The sequence below is a fragment of the Phoxinus phoxinus genome (genome assembly GCF_949152265.1).
Source record: "Phoxinus phoxinus genome assembly, chromosome: 12".
Classification (NCBI taxonomy): domain Eukaryota; kingdom Metazoa; phylum Chordata; class Actinopteri; order Cypriniformes; family Leuciscidae; genus Phoxinus; species Phoxinus phoxinus.
Window position 1 is genome coordinate 24,995,382 of NC_136887.1, and position 25,727 is coordinate 25,021,108.

General features: G+C 38.0%; 1 long non-coding RNA gene across 3 annotated transcripts in view; it reads right to left on the minus strand.

The window, feature by feature from the left end:
• The window catches only part of LOC307008142, an 82,457-nt gene extending 59,386 nt beyond the window's left edge, over positions 1-23,071 (minus strand). The window contains exons 1-2 of one of the 3 annotated variants that reach the window (XR_013799757.1): positions 22,733-23,071; positions 6,283-6,401 (exon numbers count right to left, since the gene is read on the minus strand). This is a non-coding gene — a long non-coding RNA (uncharacterized lncRNA). The remainder of the gene's footprint in view (positions 1-6,282; positions 6,402-22,732) is intronic. The other 2 variants (XR_013799758.1, XR_013799759.1) reach the window with 2 other exon arrangements.
• Positions 23,072-25,727: the final 2,656 nt, after the last annotated feature.

Sequence of the window (25,727 nt, forward strand, 5' to 3'; positions counted from 1 at the left end):
CATCAGTTACTTCTGCAGTTCCAGCTGCTGTCACATGGGGGCGATAATGTAAAGCTCAACAATCAGGCCTCCACACATGAAAGAGCTAAGAAGAGGTTGTGTACTGTGAGATCTCCATCGATCAGTTAGACACAGCAGCTGCTGCTCACAACAACAAATAACTTTGTGATCTATAATGCATTTTCTAATCCGTGCATCTGCACACTCGTTCATCTCCGTGATCGGCTTCACGTCGAAGATCAACAGCTCCTTCGGTCCCTCCAGACAGGGTCATGATTCTGCCTGACAATAAGACAGTGGGACTGATTTACACTTTCCTATACTCTCTTTTAAGACCTCTGGTTTCCTTCACATTTCAGACACTTTTACAGCTAATAAACCACCCATCCAGGGCTGTGCCACAGACATGAAGAGGGACATGTTGCTTCCAATATTCAGATTAGTGGTTAATCAAAGTGGGTTTTTCAATGACCACTTGATAAATCTTGAATTTTTGGTTACATCCTTCCTTCAATCCATCCATCTATCCTAATTAAAAATGCATTTATCACAGCACAAGTGACCCAAGCCGTTGCACTACCATTTTGGACAGTGATCAAAGCTGACTCTCCAAAAGAAGAAGCCTGTTATTTGTAACTACAAAAAAAGCAATCCTCCATAGTGGGTTTCTTGGAAGACTGGGTTGTCATTTACATCAATTGAAGAAATGGGACATGAAATGAGAGAAGCAAGGCCCGCGTTACATTAGTTTGACAAACGTGTACGCTTTCCATGTGTAAAAATGCAAATTCATGTGTTATCTTGCCCAACTTAAATAAGAATATTATGGCATTATGAGTGTGTAGTGACAGTATGAAAAGAGATGCAGGCCAGGTGACTAACCAATGATCACATGCTCCATCCTGGTCCATGTCCATACTGTTTGTGTAACAGAACTTGAGCCTTTATGTCTCTGTTTGTGACTACATTTACATTGTGAATGTCCATTTGTCCATTCTATAATTCTGCGCTTCTATGTTTTTATACTGTGACTGGCAGACAAAGTCACCTAAATTACTTACACTCCATCTATTACAGAGTGATTCACGCCTCCCTGACATTTCATTAGCCTTGGGGTGTCTGTGTGTGCCTGTGTGGTTTGTGATGGTGCAGATATATGCATGCGACTCATCCAAATATTCCAACATAAAGTAAGAACATGTATATGTTATTCTTCTATTCATGGGACTTCATACACATACACACACAGCACTGGGGTTTGACATCAACATGATATTAAGTGTCCCCAACTAAGCAAAGTAGAACTTACAAAGGAACCCAAACTCTATCAGAAACAACAAAAAAAACAAAGAAAGAAGAAACACAATTTAGACCAATCTTTGCAGAATGCCCAGGCTATCTTCCGTGTCAACTTCCCATGTGCTATACCTAACCTATAGACCTTCCATCTTTGTTACATATTAAATTATGGATCATGTTTATGTGCTTCTTTATACATAAAAGGGGTTATTTGTGTGTTTGCAGGCTCATGTGTCCATTGTAGCAGTGAATACGGCAGGTTGTGCATTATTTATATTGCATTATTATTTATCCCTGTTGCTTGTGCATAGCGGTACTCATTTGTCATGACACAGAAAGTTCCTCTATTATCAGAGACATCAACACACGTACAGTACATGCATGCGTGCCCACACAAACTATATTCAGACACATCTGATGAAGTTTCATGGACAAATTCAGTAGTACCTTCATCTGAACAAACTTCAGTTTGTGTGACAAACAAGACAGACATTAACCAAACTGGACTGTGTGGTTGTTGTATACTCACTGAGGGGAAAAAAGAGGGCCAATCCTAAATGGCAAGAAAGGGAATCTACAAAGGAAAAGAACTCTCAATGAATGTTGAAGTCAATATGAAATTTGAAAATGTGACAGAATGAAAAGGAGTCTATTTAAACAGAAAATACAGCAACAGTACTAGCATATATCTATGGGTTTGTCCAATTAAATGATGTCAAAGATTTCCAGGATCCATGTATAAACAAATCATCAACTAATACAAGACAGGGAGAATCATAACCAGACTGTAAAACCAATGCTAGAAATATGAGACACATTTGTGTGAGTTTAGACAAAACAGGAATCATGTGAAATCTGCATGTATCATCTATTTGAGTGACACTCTAACTTGGTAACTTCCCAATACCCAGTTCAAATACTCCCATCGGTTTCAGGATATTCAGAGAAATGTTACATTAAATTGTACATTGTGCTAAGTTAATTTGTTTTAAACTATAATTTCTGAAGATACTCTCTCTTTCCGCCCACCCCTCACCCTTAGGCAGTTGTCTACAGGGTGGACCGCAAAGTCTTCAACTGTCACCCTCATTTAGACTCAAGCTCAACATGTCTATGGACCTTTAGATATTATGGTCTGTTTGTGTATGTGTCACTATTTTTTTCTACTTTTTCTATCTCTCATGGATGACTAACTCAGAATGTGAGCATGAATATTAAAACAAATCCAATCAACATGTCTCTTTACATCTTATCCACACAATTTCCCACTGGTGGCACCAGATGTTGAGTTGGGACAACTGTTGTTCTGCATTCACACTGCTCTTCTGTGAGCCCAGCTCTCAAAAATATCAATTCAGTTTTCAGTTTTCATTGGGGTCGTATCAAAAAGGGATACACAAGTGTGCAACGGTTATTGGCCTAGTCTCTAAAATGTATTGGTATAGGTCAATACTGGATATAAATATCAGCCAAATTATTGGTTATAAATTAGATATAAATAGTTAGATTATTTTTGCCATCATCTAACAGTCACTTAAAGTTAATATCTTTATAAACACTAATAATTTACTAACACCATTACTTGTAATTCTAAAAATAGTACCCAAATTCACTTGAAAAACATTAAAAACAATTGGTTTATTGTTAAGACAAATTTACATTTAGAAAAATGTGTACCGCTAAATAGTGTAAATTGGGCCTAACAATGAAAATAATGATCAGAATCAACCATTATTTTAATATAAGTGCATCCTTAGTATTGATGGGTCAAATAAGAGAAAAAATTATAATAAATCTTTATAATAATCTAGTGTAATCACCTTGCAGAATAGTAAATCTGAAGCACAACAAAACATGACCTCATTTTCTTCTGACCAGGAATTTCTTCTCACAAAACACAAATATGAAGAAAAAGCCACTAATTTACAAGTTCCTAAATTACATACTGCAACATCCATGACCTAAGTGAAGTAACAGGGACAATGCAATGGATATAGGACGCCACATGGAGGGATCTAAATTATATCTCTCAACCCATCTCTTTTTTCTGTCTTTATCGTAGTAATCTTTGGAAAGGGTAGTTATACATGAAATGACTGCTATTATTTTCTGTTTTGCTTTTGCTATTGTCTCACTGCAGAGAATCAGAACAGGAGGATCATGAACAGGGATATAGACAACCTCTAGGACCTGATCAGGCATTAGGTAGCCAATAAAAGGTCTTAAAAGTCAGCATTCTTAGATATGCTGTCCTAAGAGGTGAGCAACTCATTGTCTTCCATATATTTAGTATCTAGGGCAATTTGTTTCCCAAGGCCGTTGCAAAGCATAGATCAGCAAAATCTGGGTATATTTGGTGTACATCACAAACTATAATGGACTTCAGTGATACATTAAAGGTGAAGTTGTTTGAAACAATTTCAGACTGGACAAAGGCCCCCTGAGATCGGTTTCTTAAGATGATAAAGTGCATCGTCTACTGTCTTCACCGAGTGATGAGGATAGCACTATAAATCTTCATTAAAACCTGTCTCTTGTTTTGACAGCCTGTGCAGGTTTTGCATCTTCATAACTGCAATGGGAATGTTGTAGAATATGTGATGTCCTGCCAGTAGATATATGCTTGATCTATAACAATGTTAATTTTGTATAATTACTATAATTAAAAACAAGAATGCAGGAGTCTCGAAAATGCATTTTTTCAAGGTTTGACCACTTTTAAAATGACACAGCATCTTAAAAAGTAGTGCTCATGGCATGGAGGACTGAAAATCAACATCAAAGATGTCCGTCTACATGTATACTAGGGCTGCCTCTGACTAAATATTTTTAATGAACCTTTAAATGTATTTAGGCATAATATGTAGCTTGCCACAAAGCACAGTCAAAAGTAATGATTATGAATGTGTCTGAAAAAATAGCAAGGAGACATTTTGATTTATTAATAAACTAGTGTTTTCCGGGTCAGCTGCAAAGACTAAGTTGATGATGCTGACTTGCCATCTCCACAGTATAGTTGACACGCCTTTAGAGAGAAATGCGCCTTTCATACAGATTACATATTCAGAGAGCATTTGTTTTCTATTTGAATTGGTTCTTTTAAAAGCAGACATGTCTGTGAGCGTTTCAGTAAATGTTTGTGACACGCTTAAGTTCATGGAGACCGAGACGGCAGAAAGCGCATGGTGTTTGTTTAGATTACTTTACAAAAGCACAACATTTTGTTGTTATTGTGAGGTTACACAAATACAAGTTTCGAATGATGTATTACAATCTGTATGACCAAAAATGACGGAGTATTTAAAGTTAAAACTTAACAACTTAAATACCTTGTTAAGTAACAAGTGATCGAGTCAGCACCTCTATGTCATGCAGTAAGCGTGCTATACTTTAACTTTAAACACTTGGATATGCGACTAAAAATAGCGCACATTTATCTAGGTTAACGTTAGAGCGAGTGGCTTATTTGAAACATGTTAGTGACTTGGCCACTCGCTCTGTTTTGTTGTCATTGTTGACTTCTAAAGCCATATTAACTCTATGTGATGCGTTTGCCAGCACAATAATGCAATGTCTCTAAATTATTTTATAATTTTGGGGCTATCCTTATATCATTTAAATTTCCAACTATTTCATGTACAATTGCAAAGTCTATACAATACGGTTGAGCATTTTAAAATGTTAATTTCTATAGCCTATATCCTTAAAAAAAATTACATTTAAAGATGTGTAAATTAAAATTAATGTATTTATGAAGATAAAATAAAAATAGTACATTTATTTTCAACCTAGAATAAATTATACAAAAATGTTCCATGATCATGTATCATGTTTCATGATACTTTATGCATTGCAACAAATCGATTGACAGTCCTAATAAAGCCTATTCATACACATCCTCTAGACTCTCAGACAAATACAGATTTATATTTATGACAGAAGAACAATTCCCTCTTTTAAGACTCAGTACTCCACACACGGCTCGCCACAGGCATCTATTCCTCTCAGCATGAAATAAAATACTGCGGACACACCTCCTAACGAGATCACTGAAATAAATACAGATTCTTTGTGAAACCCTGAATGTGTGTGTGCTTACAGGTTCATTCTCTCCACAGATAGAATGTGATGGAGATGATAAATAAGGTTTATGTTTATCAGAGGTCATTAAAGCCCCTCAGGCCTCATTTCAGATGGTGTGCGATATGTCACGTGTGTCTGTGTGTGTTTTACTGCGACATATAGATGAAGATGTGCAGGGATAGATTTGCTCACTCGGGTTATTTGTTTGAATGGATTAAATGTCAGATTCAGAAATGATATTACTATGCGGATGACCTCTGGAAAATGAGAAAAGATATCAGTGCAGAGATTCTTACTTACATGGAGCAATCACACACACACACACACACACACACACACGCACACGCACGCACGCACGCACGCACGCACGCACGCACGCACGCACGCACGCACGCACGCACGCACGCACACACACTGCTGTGTTTTTCTGTCACTTGGGAAGTACAACACAGCTGGGCTTATGAAAATATCATTAAAAAATAATAGTAATATGTTATCTGTCTGACTTTTAATGTTCTGTGACTCTATCTGTCCCTGTCCTGCACTTTTCTCTGTCCTGGCCCACCCTGGGGATGCAGTCTGGCTGGCCGTCCCTTACCCGGCTGTCCGAAGGTATTAGTGCAGCTCTGCTGCCCCCCAACTGCCCTGTGTCTGCTTTAGTTACCTGTTTCCAAATGATCAGCCTACCTGAGCTTGACCGCAAAAACAAACACACACACCACTGCTTCAAATCCATAGCTGGCCAAATGCCGCTCAAATGGCACTTTAAAAATGAACCTCAATCCTAATGAAAATGTTATAAAATATTGTGTTGTCTAATGGGAAAGTCACTGCTTTAATCTCATTATACATCTGTTCTGATGTGCATCTACAGAAGTCAAAGAGATCTATGTTGCTCACTTTGCTGCTGGTTTGTATCTGTGCCTTCTCCCGGAGAGTGTGTCTGAGGCTCATCTGGGATTTACGATGGCCACATCCATGATGATCATGGGACTCAGAGGAGCAGTGTGAGGATCATCCTTGAGGATAGATGGAAAAACATGAGCAGTTTTACAGCTGTGGCACACAAAGTGTCTGTAAACAATGGTTGTATGGACTAATTTGACCACAAGTTAGCTACACTAACAGTCACTAACCAGTAGCAGCTACACTTACGATACTAGGCTAGGCTATATCTTATGTAGAGAAATTAGATTATACTATTTAATTTGGCAATAAAATCTGCACTTAATAGGCACAAAAATTATGAAGCATCTAGTAATAGCATTAATGTTTTGCAGCTAATGAAAATAGAAAAATATTTATAACTGAGTCTGACAAATGGCATCCACTATATTGCTCAAAATATGAATTTTTCATTTTATTGGTGAATCATATACTTAAATAAACTGTGACAAATGATTCACTAAAATGAAGCTGAAAACTATAGCCACAATAAAAAGGGAAACACCACTTCTTGTTGGAAAATGTTGTTAATGAGGAAAAGAGAGCTCAACAAGCTGCAACTGAAGATAACGCATGTAAATAAAAAAACACCAGCAAATTAAGAAAACAACTTCATCAGTTTGAGAAAACGTGCTGCAAATGCAACGCATACGACCAGGATGTTTAAAAAAAAATACTAATATTTTAGTATTTTAATAATACACCACTAATATAGTTCACTTGAAGGAGTGAATTTAGACACTGAGTGCACTGGAAGGGCTGCCGGCCTGCCGCTTTTGTATAGTTTGTGCCTGCTGTTTAATAATCATTTCAAATGTAGCAAACTTGCATGCTCCAGTAGTAATGAAAATAATTATCTTGTACTCGGTCATGGAAACTAGCATGTCCTGCATAAACCTTAATTAAACAATTTAATTAATAATTGAAAAGGATTTTTACTTGTATGATATTACGCTGTACATACATTGGACCAGCGGTTTAGAAAATGGATGCACCATCACTGTTGATCAATTTAATGCATCCTTGCTGAATAAAAGTATCCATTTCTTTTAAAAAATGACGCTCAATGGAGCTGTGTGAAATATAATCCCTAACCCGCATCATCTCAACTATGCAGGACAAAATCTCAAGCTGACGTGTCATAGCCTGTTATTTATATAACGTAAACACTGACTCAGCGGCTACTTTTTTGGAAAACAAGTTCACTAGCAAAACAGAATATGCCCCAAAAATAATATGTAGATGTATTTTCTAATCGCATATTATTAACTCACTGCTGCATAATTCTGTGTAATCATAGGTAGACCATACAACCAGACATCAGTAGACTTCCATGAAAAGAAACATCCAAGGAAAAGGAAATCCAAGGTCATCAGAAAATGTTATGTCTGCTGTCTGCGTTTGACTTTCTGACCTTATACTTGCACTCAAAAGTGAAAAGCGTGAGGGTGAAAAAAACTCTGAACACAGATATAAAATTAACCTTCCCAAAAGGACCACTCAGTGACAAGTAGTCCTGGAATCTAGTCATAACCTTCACAAGTTGAGAGGGCAAATCCAACGCTGAGTGGAATGCCCAGAATGTGTCACTTATGAGGGGTCACTGCTCATGTGGCCAAGTGTGGCTGCTTCCTGTCTCACAGCAACTGACTTTATACAACACTGTGAAAACATTGCAAGCGAGAACATTCTTTAAATTGCACTACAGTTAGACGAGGTCATTGGTTTTTACCACTCTTGCTCGTGAAAACTAAATTTCTCTTCTATTAAATACATTATCTGTCTTTCTAAGCTGCAGCGCTAATTTGGAATTCAATTTAATTACGCATATTTGGAGAGCTCTAAAATCATCAATGAATCTTAACAAATCAGACAAAAAACTAGTTTGACTGAAAAGCATTGAAAATAATTATTTGGTTTATTTGGTGCATATTTGGGAGCAGATAAAAATGCTGCATAGTTTAATAAACAGTGTTCTCAAGAAAGAATGAGAGACAAAGTGTGTGAGAATCAGCATGGATGTGAATAAAGCCACACCAGAAATGAGGCACAACATCAGCCGCAGGATATGGAATAATGCACAGGATGAAACAAATGTTGGAGAAAAAGAGGAACAGACAGATGAAGTTAGCAACAGAGAGAGAGAGAGAGAGAGAGAGAGAGAGAGAGAGAGAGAGAGAGAGAGAGAGAGAGAGAGAGAGAGAGAGAGAGAGAGAGAGAGAGAGAGAGCACAAGCCAAGGGAAACACCTAGGGATGAGGATTGACACTGTGACAGCTGTAATTGAACTGAAGCTGTCTTTTCAAAACTCCCAGCTAAAAGTCCAACACAATTACAATTGTTCAGATCACAGGAAGGAGTCGTTCTAAGGTCCTCCGATCAACGTGCCTTTCTCCCTCTGTTCTCTTTGATTCTCTTCTGACACCAATTAAAACTGAAGAAAGAGCATGAAAACGTGTTACATGCTTAAAAAGAACCAGAGGAGGAAGTTGCAGGTGTACTGTATGAAGTTGAGGCACAAGGTTTCATTTCCAAAAAAAAAGGCAGAATCAAACTAAATTTAATTCTTCATTTGTCTGACAGTAAGAGCATCAGACAGAGTTCTTCCCATGTTTGAATTATTATCTTGGATTATAGTAAAAAAAAAAAAAAAAAACTACATTCTACTATACACAATTTGAGTGAAGATCTTGGGTACAAATAAGGTAGGTTTAACTGCAGTGCCCAGCCTATCTTCTTAAGATTTAACAAACAAAATCACTTCACAGCCTTTGCAGATAAGAACAGCTGGAACATCAGTTGGACTTTCATAGAGCCTTACAGCAAAATATCTACAACTGTGCTTAAATGTAACCAGAGTTCCCCGTCAGTCACTACAACTTTATGTCGACTGACAAATGGGGTCTCACTTTGGAGCCCCAGTTATGTCGGAGTTGTAGAAAAACAGCCAAAGGAATTGTTGAGTGGAATTTGCATGCCAAGCCACTCCCCTATAGATAAAATAAGACGGCGGCACAAATCCACTCATTTCATTTTTTGCTTTGGAGCTGAGTGGTTGCACAGCGATCACTCTCCCAATCACCAAGCAACGCGTCTGCTACTGAGATCTATGCTGGTAGAGGACACATTCAGTGGGTTTTTCCACTGAAGTGAATGAGGAGGAATTCAGAATTCGTGGAAGGCACCTTTCAATGACCAAAGCGGCGTCGCAGCCTTCTCCACACTCACTAGCCTCGACGGTGGTCCCACTAAGGGTTACGTGGATTTTCCCCAAGTGAAGCATGCAACTATGGTGCACTTGTGCCCGCAGAGTGCTGCTACCTGGTGGAACCGTCCGCGTATCCCGTCCAAGGCCTGTAAGATGATGATCGTGCACAATCAGTGCTGAATTGCCTGAATACGTTTAAGGGCAAAACTGTGATATCACTGAAACCACTTTCACTACAGGCTACACAGCCGAGTCCCAATATGTGAATGGCGCTTCTGCACACTCCCTGTGCTCATCACACTGATCTGTCGCTAAAATTCAGTCCTTGGTTACACCTTGCCTTTCCATGGGCCAGAGGGGCACAAGTGTCCCAGACCACACCTCATCCCCTCCTGGAATCTCTCGGTGGCCCTTTCTGTTCTGCAGAAAGCTCTCTTTGAGCCGCTTGAGTCAGTTGAGCTCATGACCGCGTTCACTTCCATCAAGAGGATGGGGGACCTGCAGGCACTTTCAGTCAGCGAATCGTGTCTTGAGTTTGAGCCAGCCTCTTCTCACGTCATCCTGAGACCCCGGCCCAGATACGTGCCTAAAGATCCCACCACTCCTTTTCAGGACTAGGTGGTGAACTGGCAAGCACTGCCCCCCAGAAGAGGCAGACCTTGCCCTTGTGTTGTGGTGTCCCCTTCACACCCTGCATGTTTACGTGGACAGCACACAGAGCTTAAGAAATTCTGAGAAGCTCTTTGTCTGTTTTAGAGGTTAGCAGAAGGGCAAGGCAATCACAGGTTGGCCGACTGAAAAGTGGATGCCATCACCTTGGAGTACCAATCCCAAGGTGAGCCGTGCCCCCTCTGAGATAGGGTTCACTCCATTCGGAGTGTTGCCTCTTCGTGGGCATCGGTGCATGGCGCCTTCTTGGCAGACATCTGCAGAGCTCCAGGCTGGGCGACACCTAATACCTTCACGAGACTCAAACAGTTAATGTGCAGGAAGGCTGGCTCTGTGTCTCACTTGCAGCACCATTCTCCTCTAAGGGGGGATACAAGCGTCTTTTTGGCTCGCCAGGTTAGTTCCACACTTGGCAAACCCTGGATAGAGTTTCCTGCGAGCAACCTTCGGCAGCCAGATGCAACGGAGGCGTCCAATGACAGGGCCAGTACTCGAGTGCATGCCTGCATGCCCCTTTACTAGGCTAGATGTGTAAATTCTTCCATGGTACAGTTTTCCTGTCGGTAAACCGGTGTCTTTCCCTGGGCAGATATTGCTCTGTCCCATCGTTGCCTCTGGCTAGGCAAGGCCTACAGCAAAACCCTTTCCATCTGTAGCATGTTCCTCCCTCTCCTTTAGACTAGACGCTACCCCAACGTTAATAACACTGGCCATGGCTGTAAAAAATTGAGAACCAAAGCACTCTTCCCGAGAAATAAATTGTAAAAGGAACAGAAGTTATGACCGTCTCCATGGTAAGCCTAGTCCCATCCATTCTGTTGGCATGGAGGAATAACATTCTGGGCTTACGTGGGGCACTGGGTAGGTTACGACTCAACGGGAGCAGTTGCCAAAAGGGCATGCTAAAGCTTGGCAGCATCTGCATCTCAATCACTTGAAACACATTTCAGTGGTTGTGCAGATTTTCATACAGGGACTAAATTTGTCAATCAACATAATGTTGGAACAAATGGGGAACTTCTTGGTTACTCGTTCCCTGATCGAGGAAATATAGATAGTATGTCCCCCTTGCCAGAACCATGAACCAACGCTGAATGGTCGGGGCTCCTCAGCATAAACCTGAATGAGTGGATGCAACAGTCTGACGCAGGCGCAGCACGCAATATTGGGTTTTTTTTTTCGAAAAGGAATGGCGGATGGTGACTGTGCTCGGGAGATTTTCAGCCTTTTAAGAGGACCAAATCTGAGGTGTGGTCATATTTTGACTTTTACAAGAGTCCTGAGGGAAACTTAATAGAGGGTGGTCACCCTGTCTGCAGAACATGCACAAGAAAAAGTCGCTGCAATAGGAAACACTTCAAATCTGCTGAGTCGTCTTGTGTGACCATCACCCACTGTTGCGAACGCAAGGCTGTTTGAACTCACTCAAAACAACATTTTGTGCCCAATTATTTCTCAGACGTAGTTTTGGTATTAAGTTGAAATATTTTATCTCACTCACTTGAAGTAAAAGTGAAGCTTCCGCGAACAAAAGTTTGCAGCAAGTGGATGTGAGCCAAAGACGAACAAACAAGTTCAAACAAGACTATTAAGAGTGACATTTAAGGGATAATAATGTATATTCATTGTACACTTATTACTCAGATTTTTTTTTACCACACATAATTAAAGAAGGAAAAAAAAAAACTCAATCACAATCAGCTCAAATACTTCTTAGGTAGTCATGTTATAAGTGTGATAATGTCTAGTCAGCTGGTCAATACTGCAAAATAAACCAAGACAAGAGGGTTCAGGATCCTGACAGAAACAACTACAAATCTAACAATCTCCATCAATGGAAGCAGGTTTTGGACAGGAATTTGTCCTCCTCTGAGGGCCGGTAGAAATGAAAATTAGAAATGTTAATTTGTTTGCTGCTTAAAAAACGGTTCCTTCATGAGTTTGCTGTGATTTTTTTTTTCTCATATAAGTGATCTGCTTCCTTACTTTAATGAAACCCTTAAGTATCTGATGCAAAAATATTGTGCCATGTTAGCCTGCAGGGTACAAAACTTAATAAGCTGTGACATTTTTCATATGTTTGATTGCTTTCCCTGGATTAATGTACAATTGGTTGCATGCTGTAATTTGCCTTAATATTATCAATAATAAGGTAACTTTTATAGCACAACGAAGCTCATTCCATATGGGCGCAAACTGGCTAACTGTGAAGCTAGACTAAATTAAGAAATCAGTAATTAACATGGTAAAAGAAATTGTTTAGTTTTAATATTTATTATAAAAAAAGATACTGATACTAAAACAGAAAATTACCCACATATTGAGTACCCAATTAGCTAACACCAATAAAGTAGCCTAATTAATAAACAAATACGTTAATTTGATTTCTACATTTAGAGACCATATAAATGTTTTAAAAGTATTTCTGTTTAGTATCAAGGGACTTTGTTCCATTTATTTTGTCAATTTATTTGTCTAACAGACTTGGTCCCCAAGGCATTAAACTGTCACCAGATGACAGTTTGTTTACAAAAGCAGATTTCACAGTAAATGTGTTAACTGTGACATGACATTCTATTGGTTGTTTTGTTTATAGTAATCTCCTATTAAAAATAAATTATGATTATATTATGTAATGATGCTATAATACAGTTTTAGCTACTTCTTTTAATATTGTTATCATAGTTGATGTTGACAATTTTAAAGTTTGAAAAAAAAAACCCCACAAAAATTTAACTTCGACTCCTCCCTGTTTTTCTGGGTTACAGTGAGGCACTTACAATTAAAATGAAAGGGGCCAATACACAACTGTTAAAACCCAACCTTCAACAGTAGTAACAAGACGTGAAAAATATACTGTAGGTGCATTCAACCGTAAGTGCCCTACGAAGTGGACTTTATTCTACAAAATTAAGTGAGATTCCAATAAAAAGAGACAATACGTCTGCATCCGAAATCACACACTTCCCTACTATATAGTAGGCGAAAAACAGTATGTGACAGTAGTATGTCCGAATTCACAGTGAAGTGTGCATACGATGGACACTACTATCCCATGAGACCATGGGAGAGAATTTGTGAAAAGAGAGATGAAGCGAAGCAACTGATGCTGGAAGATCACATGATAATGACAACATGGTGAATGTAGTACGCCCGGATTACATTCATACTACACACATTTATAGAACGTACTTTTTTAGCAGTCGTGAAGTAATTACTTATACAGAATAAGTACCTACTCGATTTCAGACACAGCCCATATGTTCAGTTTAAAGGGCACCGTGAATGACGGGACATCAAAGCATCACTTCACAGAAAGTGGAGGGAGAGAAATTTACCCATCAGTCATTGTGCATCACTGAAGTACACTTAAGTTAAAAAAAAGGACAGTGAAAACTGAGAAGGCCTAGTTGAGGCTTCGATGTAATTGAGTTATTCCCAGGTGTGGTTTGTGGTTGTTTGTGGGTATCAAATGTAGGCTACAAGACATGACAGCTACAATGCAATTATCAGGATTACAGTTTAACAAGATAAGAGACAAAATAGAGCATAACCAAATAATGTTTGTTTTCATATTAAACATTGCAACAGACATGTAGCCTATCTTTCAAATATGACAATTTCAATTAATACACTAATTAAATGAATAACGCATTTATATACAAACACACATGGATATATTATACACGTATAGCACAAACATATGATACAGTACATTTATTTACAGAACTATATAATGTAATCAAACTTTAAACGTATCTAATATCTTTGGCTCAAGAGTCATCTATGTTTGATGACGTTGCAGGGTGTTCTGAATGAACATATTTTGTTAAATAAACTTCAACATACACCATTTTCAGGGAATAGGGTGCAGTGAATACTGCGTAGGGACCCTGTCAGTCAGAACGCTGATGCGTGTTATTATACAAGTGTGAAAAAAATTACAGTTTCTAAAGTCATATTAAATTGTACACCTTCGATGTCATAAAAATATAACACCTAAAACCCTAATGTCATGGTAAAAATGACAAGAACAACTGTACAGATCAAATAATACATAGTTTTAACTGAAGAATGAACGTGTTTTTAGTGCTATAACCTTGAATTTTGCTTGCTTGGTTATTTATTTATTCTCAAAGATAAGAAGAAATGAGCCAAAATAATTTTGTGGCAAGCAATCAACATCATACCACAAATTGTGCCGAGCACAAATTCTGGGAGGCATATGCAGTTACACAATATTTTCTTTTGTGTTTTGGTTAATATTTAAGTTTGTTTTTGGTTACTTCTTAGGCCTAGTTGTCACTGGTGTTTTCCATTTCTTCCACTGACATTTCCCTTATGGTCCTGTATAGAATGTAACTGACTACTACACTGCTTAGCAAGCATAACTAAATGGGTTAAATTCTGCTTGTATTGGCACATTACTCATAGACATCAGAGAATATAGTAGCAATAAACAAATTAACGTGCTAACAATGCTAACGATTGTTACGAAATGACATCCGGTTAAAATCTGAAAATCAAGTAGCCTCTACAGGTCAATGTGTCCACATAATGACCATCTAGCTATGGGCTCATGCTAAGCCTTTTTTTGGCTGAAACTGGCTTTAGGGGTGTTAAAGTCTTGTTGTGTGAGCTTATGTGTGTGTATGTGTGTGTGGCGTGGCACTCAGAACTTCCTCTTGAGCGTCAGTTCTTTCCCAGCTCTTAAATGGATTTCACATCATTATGCTCATGCCCAGAGAACCCAGGGCCAAATCAACCAAAAAGAGTTCAGCCATTAAAACGCGACATTTCCTCGGCTCTTAAGGCCCTCTTCCCTCATCATTAAAAAGGCTGTGACTCACACGTAACTGACTGACGGATGGGTGCAGCCCTCAGGTCACTGTCATTGCCACACACACACACACACACACACACACACACACACACACACACACACACACACACACACACACACACACACACACACACACACACACACACACACACACACCCCACCCCCCCCCCCCCACACACACACACACACACACACACCACACACACACACACACACACACACACAGCCCTCCATCCAGGCTTTAGATAAAAACAATCTTTCCTCAAAAAATGAGTTTATTTATATTCTGAAGCCCTTTGAGGAACCACTGACCTTAAAACTGACCAGCACTCTCTGAAAAGAAGAGGAACCCTGGAGGTCATATTATTAATACAGTCATTCTTAGTAAAATGCACAATGCTGTCTCTCTTTTGTGTGCAGACACACATAAGAAGTGTCTAGTAATGCCCGAGCTACACAACCACTTAGAAATAAATGAAATGGAAATGTTGGCCATTTTGTGTGATAATCTGGTCCATTATGCTTTTTCAATTCACTAATAAGATTGCCTCGAATTATCTAAAAATGAACATTCTGTCATCGTTTACTCACCCTCATTGCATTATAAATTTGACCATTTGACTTGGAGAGATCTTGAGTAATGTACTGGTCACTCTTTTTCATGCATTTACAATTAATCAAATGGCGTATGAAAGCATACAAATATTTTGCACGACTAGTGCAAGTCTTCTAAATTCACTACATCTTTGTGTCTTTGTTTCTTTCAGTGGGATGTTAACTTTTGCAAGTTGCAACCAGATCATTGTGTCTGTGAGTTGAACTTGAGAACCGAATCAATCTGATTCATGAATCAATAATTGAAAAAAAGAGTTCCCAAAAAGGACAATAATACTTCTCTAATTACCATTGTTTCAACAAATTTTTGTGGGTGAAATCCAGTCATAAAAAAAAAAAAAAAAAAAACATGATCGTGATTTAGCCTATGCATGAAGGCGCAAGATTTCAGAACAAGTTCAAGTTGGTCATACAAATTCGATGTTTACGAACAGAATCTGCTTGGTTTGAAAGTGATTTTGTCTGCAAAATTTTGCACAGACTTGGAATGTAACACACTAGTCATATGGACTATTTTCATGGTGCTTGAAAGCCCCCGTCCCCCTTTACTGCATTATACTGAAAAGAGTGACCTGGATATTCTTCAGAAATTCACCTTCTGGGTTCCACAGGGAAAAAAGATGTAATACGGGTTTGGATGAACAACTTAAGGACAAGTAAATAATGACAGATTTTCATTTTCGGTTGAACTATCGCTTTAACGGTCTCTGCTCTGGGATCAGAGCAGCAATCACACAGACTTTCTGACAGACAGATGAAGAGACATAAAATGTTTAGAATCTTTCCAGCATTTCTCTCCCCCTTTCATTTTGTTCTTTCTTCTCACTGTTTTCGTGATCAGGAGATGAGTGGGAGTGTTCCCCTGAGTGTGTGTGTGTGCACGTGTTTACAGCCAAACACTCAGGGTTAGGGCTCTGTGGGGGTGTTAAAGTGGGGCACCCTCCAACCTTGCTCCACATCCCTACGGCAAGTGAGCTGTCAGGAAGATTTGGGGGAGTGATTCGTTGCCCCCATCACCCCTTCATCCCCTTCAGCACCAACAGAGCCTCTCTAGCCTCATCCATCCCTAGGCTGTAGTATCTGTTTGGCTGTTTGTCGGAGTGCAGATGCTTCATGCCCACTCAAAGCACCAGGCAAACGGCATTCTGGGGGATTTACAGGCTTTGAAATCGACTGTCAAACCGTCACTGTGCAACATGGAGCTGTGGAAAAAATGTGCCAAGAGAGTCACCCAAGTCTCCCGAGATAAGAATTCACTCAAGGCAGAGGGAAGATGAATTTGGGACCAGCGAAACTTTGACAAGTAAGCTTGTAAAAATATATGGTTATGTGTGTGACTAGAACATCAGTATTTAATTCTCTACAGGACAGTTTCCCCGGAGGAATGTAGAATGTGTACAAACAGAATGCCAAACATGACAGAATATGATCCTTGCAGGCTCACATCTGCACTTCAAAACTGAATGTCTTTCATATTAAGGGGAACTTGGGCTATGTGGCGAATGAAAAGACTGGATGAGAGTATGTGGTCAACTTAGCTAACTTATAGAGTGTACGTATCACATAGAGTGTTTTCCAGTATTGGAAAAGGTCAACCTAAGATTTTCACAGACTTACATCATGAAGCTGAAGCTGTATGTTATTGTCTGTGGAAATGGGCTGCTTTTTATGCAGACATTCAGCATTATATTTCAACTTATAAAGGTTATTTTCAAAGAGAGAGTGAAAAGAGTATCTTTTCCCAATAACTGCTAGGCTAAATTTGAAAAAAAAAAGAGACGAAGGTACAGACATATTTCACGGCGAAGAAAGGTCCACTGTCTGATGAATGAAGCGATGAATGAATCAAGCACCTTTCTTTTGGTCAATAACATCTGTGGGATCGGTTGCAGAATCTAGGTGGGGAAATCATTTGCCCTCGCATAAAATGTCTGATCACATGGATTTCTATTCATATTTTTACTGATATATTAATACATTTCTATTTAACAGGCTGTAAGTGTCACTACTGTATTTTTTTTTCAAATATCAGGTCTAACGATAAATTACATTCAAAATTATTTTAGATTGCATAGACACTTATGCATAAATATGCATCAAATAAAAATAATTATAATATGTATTTTAGTATTATTATTAAACATAGCCTATAATTTAGTTTTTAAAAACTTATTTTGTAAAAAAATAAAGACAGTTCTGCATATTTGCTATCACTTATCAGACTCTAAAATGGATAGTTCACTCAAATATTTTAATTCTGTCATTAATTACTCACCCTCATGTCGTTCCAAACCCGTACGACTTTTATTCATCTTCAGAACACAAATTAAGAATTTGTTGATGAAATTTGACAGATTTCTCTCCCTCCATTGACAACTACACTACTACCACTTTGAAGCTTCAAAAAGTTCATAATGAACTTCTTTATTAACTTTTTGAAGCATCAAACTATGAGAATAATATGTAAAAAAGCAATAATGTTGGTAAATCTTTAGACTAGACATATAAAAAAAAAAAAAAAAGACAAAACAGAATATGACTTGGGGGCAGGCTCCTTTGACTTGGGCTGTGTTTAAAGGTAGGGTATGCAATTTTGGAAAGGCCAGCAATAGCAAGCTAGCTTTGAAAACATGAGATCCCACCCTCTGTTCAGAGCATTGTTCAAAACCATGAACACAGCACACAGCAGATTGTTGTCTCAAACCATAACATTTCAATAATAATGAACGTAAACAACTTAAAAGTGCTACTTAAGGAGTGTTTTCTTGGCGTTTCATGTTGAAACGGCCAGTTCTGACGTTTTGTCATGAGCCATAATTGGCATGCACTTCCCTCATTATGGTGGGATTGTACTTCGTTCCCTAATAGCACCATTGATGCAGTGCGAGTTCCCTTTCGAAATGGAACATTTTTGAACAAAGAGCCATTTGTTAATTTTTGGTTAATGCATTTTTCCAAAAGAGCCACAGCAAAAAATAATATAATATTTAAAAAAAAATTACATTTCAATAGTACATTTATTAGTTCCAGACAACTACAAACAAACAAATATGCAACAAACAATAAGATGCAATATGGAATTAATTGTGCAGGGGTTTCACTGTTATTTTGAGCTACCGCCTGAGTTGGATAAATCAGGCGGGCATTTTGATATATTATGTGGCTACTATGATTGATTGTGTTCTGCTCTGACTGAGCATATGGACAAAAAGCATCCTGTCAGTAGCATATTCAGTTCTCTTTCGTGGCTTATTGTGTTTAAAAATATATATTTTTAATATCAAGCACATCCCGCTCTTTACTATCTCATTCATCCATGTTCTGTTATTAATAACTTAAAACAGTATTGTCCACTGAAAGCTGTGCGGATTATCATAAATATATACAACACATTTATAGGACATAAAAGGTTTCTTCTACAAAAGGGAAAGAACCCAGTGAAATGTTTTAAAACGTCTCTTGGCACAGCAGAGCACCAGTTTCAAAAAAATTATATGTTTCAGTCCAGTCACTTTTTTAATATAGCCTACTTTTAAATTTTTGCTGCTATTCTACAAATTGTTCTCGCCATTACCACAAACAAGCTATTGAGCGGCTTGAATCTGAGTGCAGGAGCTCTAGGATTACTGTCGTGACACTTGCGAACAGCACCGAACACGCACTTTGGTCGGTACAATTTAAAACAATTATTATTCTAAACTTTTCTTTTCATTAACTTTGGTAGAAAAATCATTAGGCCTGCGTATGCTTGCTGTTGGAGAAAATATAAAAAATTACACAAACAAAAATGATAGCAATACAATAGGGCTGTAACGATTAATCGCGATTAATCGAAATCCAAAATAAAAGTTTGTGTTTACATAATAAATGTGTGTGTATTGTGTATAATTATTTTGTATATATAAATACACACACATGCATGTATATATTTAATAAAAATATGTTATTTATATATAAAATAGTTCTATTTATATATAATATAAATCATATAAAAATATATATGCAGTATATAAATGCAAATATTTCTCATACATGCGTGTGTGTATTTATATATACAAAATAATTATACACAAAACACACACATTTAGGCTATTATGTAAACACAAACTTTTATTTTGGATTTCGATTAATCGTGATTAATCGTTACAGCCCTACAATACAATAAACTATACAAGTATTAGGCCTATGTTTGAATGTCAAAATAACTCATCCAATATCATACACTAGAATTGTGTGGGTTGGCTGGGGGTAAATTAAGCATGATCTGCTGTGATGTCACAATCATGTTGCAATGTTGCACGGACGGTCTATGGATCTGCAATTGAGTAGACTCGCTACGTCTTTTCAAAAATCGAGGAGTCGATGGTCTGTGCAAATAAACTTCCCCTCGCCCACTTGACGAAGTTGAACACGCTTCAAAATGGCAGCAAAATGAGGGGACGTGCTTAGGGAAGTGTGCAAGTGTATGTCTAAAAGTGGAGTTAAACGCAGATTTGGACCAGTAAGCAACCACCTGGAAACACCCTGAAAACCAACCACAGCAGTCCAGAGTGGCGGCAAGCTTCGCACTGATAAACCGTAAACAACACTGACATTTATTTTGCAGAAGTTGTATATCAAGTTGCAAGATTATTTTCAACAGTGGTAACCAGGTAAATGACAATTCATTTAACAGACACTCTTTATCTTTACCTCACAAACACACATAAAATAAACTCTTGAGAAAACAGCTACAGAGGGTGTCTCTGCTATCAGGATTGCACCAGTGATCCTCTGCCCCCTCAGTCCTGCAGCTAAACATGTGCTTATCACTGAGGAACGTTTGACTTGGTAAAAGCTCACACTGCTCACCACACACACAAAATGTACTTATACTCTTTCCTTTTTTCCCTCCTCCCAACGCAGTACAAAATGAATTCAAGATTTCCCGAATTAAACTGAAATCTTGCAGGACACGAGGGCATCATTACACATTTAGTAGAGCTTTGCAAAGTAGGGCAGCAAAAATGCAGTAAGATCCCCCAAGTAAGGACTTAGGCATCAGGAGAATACCGAAAGCCCCAGACCTTATACCCCTGGAGCGAGCGTTAAGACAGACGCCTGCACTTCTTTAAAAGCACAGAGGAGCCAGTTGAAAAGAAAATATCCCTACTTAAGAACTCTTGATTCAAAAGGCAGCCAACTCAAATGTCCATGTTTACCACAAGCAGTGGTATTAAAAAAAAAAACACTCTCTCTATGAAATTCGACTCACAAAACTGACTCACAAATAAGTAGGAAACATATATCGATTTCTGCAAAGAGAACTCTGAAAGAGAAGCCAACACTATGAATACAGATGTTGCATTCTTCAATCAAAATTAATCCGTTTTTTTTTTTTTAAATCCACATTTTCTTCGCATGCAGAGGATCTGAAATACACAACAGAGGTTCAATATGTGTGCCTTCGCAGTGACTTCCTAGTCAAAACAGACAAAGCAACTAATTCATACACAGCATTGACACAGCAGAACAACCTGACATTACAGGAATACAGACAATGCATCCAAACAGTGGAAGCTTTATCAGTGATTCCAGGCTCAGCTCACGGTGATGTGCTCTGCTGAATACGTCAAGTGAAAGAATTTGAGTCGGCAGGGATGGATTGGGCTGTCTTGCTCTCAGGGACACCCAGATACTGTCTTTGTGTGGCATAACTAATGTGTAGAGCAGCTCATGGATCACACCACACAACAGCTGTTCTGTGATAGAGCAATCGATTAAAAATGGGAGACAACTTAAGATGGAGGAGTCTGGGATGTTTGTATGTGAGGAGGATTGAATGGGAGATGGAGAACAAGAGAAAAAGAGTTTAGGGGCTGATGGAATGACATGCACTGCTATTCAAACACAGACAAACGGATGCATCAGAAAGTTACAATCCATAATCACAGTCCCTACAGTTAGTTTCTTGCTGTTGTTTGAATCATTTCTCCTGCATGCCAGTATTAGGCTATACTGTATTAATTGCACCTACACCAAAGACTCACATGTAAAAAAAAAAAAAAAAAATGCAGCATTGTCTAGTTTATTCAATACATTAAACAATTAACTTTTTGGTTTACATATTAAAAACAATTATCTGACAGCCTTCACTGTTTTCCTTCCAACTGAAAAAATAAGACTTATTCTTGACTCATTCAGTGAAGGATTCATATTCATAGGAGTTGGTGAGTCTTTTTTTTATTTATTAATCCTTAAAATTATCAGCTCATGCGAGTTGTTTATTCATAAACCAGACTAGGCTACATGGTATATATTGGTATGTTTGTAAATCCTATTTGTTGGTTAACTGAAGTATGGTGGTGTTGTATATTGATTCACTAAAAGAACCAGCTCATAAGTAGCTGGATGCCCATTTCTGACACATAAAAAACTTTGCTTTGATTAAATATATGACATAAAAGGTAATTTGTGGAAAACAAGTGTCATTATGACATAAGAAGGCAAAATGATAAAATGCTATGAGATTAATATAGGCTACTATATTATTATTAAACAGTAATCGCCTATACATTTTTTGTATCACGAGTACAAATCACAACATGCAAAATCAAAACCTAACAGTACTTATGACTCACTCGTGACTCATAGGGGCGTTTACACTTCACCATTTCCCAAAATGTAATACTTTTTATGCGTTTGGCCGTTTACACAACAACGGCATTTTGGGGGGCTGAAAACGCAAACTTTTATAAAAGGGATTAAAAATGCAAGATTTTGAAAACCATACCGTTATTGTCTCGTGTAAATTACAAAAAACATGACGTCATGTGCATGATTATCACGTGTTCAGTCTAGACACGTGTTTCTTTACAAAGTGACCTCGCTAACTAGTCTACTGGCCTGACATGAATAATACAGCGTTTTTAGTCATTTTCACGGATAAGTGTGGAAGGGGATCGTTATGACAACGTTGTCTTATGTAGGCCCACACACACAAAACGCAAAGCTGAAAAACTTTTCAGTTTTAGCCTACATCGCTGCGAAATGTGCAAATAAACGTCCAGAATGTGATAAAGCAGCACATACCTGTTCAGTCACGCGAGTTCTGGTGATTTTGCCAAGTGAAATATTCCATAGGGCTTCTCGTCCAAATGGTGAGCATATTCAGAGAAATATCAATGAATTCTCATAAGCTTAACATGTCTAAGTCGTATTTATATGTATTTTCCACTAAATAACACCGAGTTTCATCGAATAAACACTATTGTCATTTGTGTTCAATTAATCTGCCAAAGGCTGCACTTGAGCTGTTATGACCAACGAAGAAGAAAGCTACAATAACGTGCAAATCTCCACAGTGCCATATATGGACAACAGGATGTTTCAATTCATACCAGGTAATGGCCATTTTGTTTATTAGTTTTGAAAATACAGTCAGGGGGGGTACATTAGGCTATAACAGAAAATATAAATAAATAAATAAATAAAAAGATAGAAGTATTATAAAAAGTGAAATTAAAACAACAAAATATTAATTAGCTTATTTTTCAGTTTTTAATATTTTTATATCCAAGTTAGCTAATAGAATAGCCTACGGTGGCCAAGAGAGTTCAACGCGCTGCAACTGAAAAAAACACATGCAAATAGAAAAACACCCGCAAATTATGAAAACATCGCCAGTAGTGGGCACTTGTGCAACGTAAGCAATGTACATCCGAGTGAAGGGCATGGCTGCGTTCCAGTCCAAAACAGTCCACAAATACACTACGTGCAGTAAACATTTTGTCACTGTTAAAGGGATACTTCACCTCTGTAAAGATGAATGTGTATTTAAAATGGGTCATTTATGTAGTAGAAATGTGAAATTATTTTTGATTTTGGAGCCTTCTAGACTGAGAAAAGCCAGAAAATGTATTTGTGGCTCATGTGGATGAAAGATAACAACTCTCAGAATGCACTTGCTTCACTGCCCTACGAGGCCACGCCTACCGGTAAGAGAGTGCCGTTAAACAACAAGGCTAGGTTACTAGTGAGTCTCTGTGACGAGTCTGCCCGGGATTTCGAGACCGCCCAAAATGTCCTGGATTCTGCTTTTGCATTCTACAGTCGCCATTCATTATGTTTACTGTGGCGAGCAGGACGAGACTGAGACTGGCGTGATTACTGATGAGCGACACCCTTGAGTCAAATATTCAAATGTCAGTTTTATATATTAGAGTGAACTTGGACATTAAGATAAAATCGGATTTTCTCCGTTCATTAAAAAAAAAAACAAGCTAACAAAACTTGCTAGAAGCGACCAGAGGGATCATTCCGCCTCCACCTAAGCTCCACCCAAATCTTATACACTCGTTTTTACACACAGGTTTTGGAGTATTTTACAACTTCACAAATTTACATATTTGAATGGGATGTGGCAAAGCAGGAATTTGTTTTATGATGAAGAGAAATGTTCCTCCGGAAATTTCATTAGGCATTCCTTTTGTAAAATACCCAAGCACAGGTTGTTGTGCTCAAACTGCCCTTCTAAATCAACTGTGCCTTTCTGACGGTCTGTCAAAAAATCTAAAATAAAATTGAGCGAATTTCAAGTTAGTCAACATCTCTCACAGTTGCCGTTTTCTTTCTTTGATGAAACTGAGCAAATAAACAGGTGTGTATCTGCCTTTATGCCATCTCTGTCTCTCTATTTCTCTTATCTTTTCTTGCTCTATCAGTCTCAAGGGGTACAGGAGTGAGGGCTGTCACAGAGATCTAAGCCATGTTCTTGCATTTTGAACCAAATAATAAAGCAGACTCTTTTAACTGAGATCCAAAGCCCTGATGAAGGAAAGGAAATTCAATGAAAAAAAAACTAACATTTCTGTGGTGCTGCCACTGACATATTTCAAAAATGCGATCGTGTTACACGTGAAAAGTGTAGGAGTTGTGAAATCAAAGGAGTGCGACTAACGCCTCAATATCAGCAAACTTCGAAAGTTGAAATTACTTTGGTGATGAGATGAGCCGACCTGTCCACATTTGCACTGGTTTTCAAAGGTGATTGATGTTTGAACCACTGTAAAACCACTATAAAATTAAAGGGTCTTTTACAAGTTGTAAACTTAAATACACAATGATGATGACTAAATGTCCATGACAACTAATGAATGGCAAGAAACAAGAACAAAGGAAACAGGTAACTTAGGAGAAACAAACTAAAAGTCCATGAAAATTTAACTAAACACACATATTGTGACAGTAACTATATTCTTCTTTAATGAAAGGCATGCAAACCAAAAACTATCCACAGCGGATAAGGCTGTGAATGTTTTCTTGTTAAAAGGAACTCAGAAATCCATCATTTCACCAAAACAAATTCAAGCACGACCAGCTTCTTTCTGACTACTTTTCTGCATATCAGGTAATTACAGAAGTTCAATAATGGAATGGCGCTCTTAAAAAAAAAGTTAAAGAAATTACATCATTAGAGATCTTTCCCATGGCACTACACCACAAATGTCAAAGCATGCCTTTTACTGTATATGTGACCCTGCACCACAAAAGCATTCCTTTTTTTTTTTTTTACAATTGAGCTTTATACATCATCTGAAAGCTGAATGAATATGCTTTCCATTGTTGTATGGTTTGCGAGGATAGGACAATATTTGGCCGCTATATACAACTTTTTGAAAATCTGGAGGGTGCAAAAAAATCAAAACATTGAGAAAATCGGCTTTAAAGTTGTCCATTTACAGTATGTTCGCGATTGTGCTGCATTCACTCACAAAAATAAATGTTTTATATATTTACGGTTGGACATTTACAAAATATCTTCATGAAACATGATCTTTACTTAATATCCTAATGATTTTTGGCATAAAAAAAAAAATCGATAATTTTGCCCCTTACAATGTATTGTTGGCTATTGCCACAAACCCGTGCGACTTGTGACTGGTTTTGTGATCCAGGATCACATATGATGCTCTGAAATATTGAAAGTAAATTGCCACAATTCTTTTTAAATTTATTGAAAGGATTTTAATTCTTATCAAATCAAACTGCTAAATACCTATAAACCTGGCATTGTACAGTTTGGCTC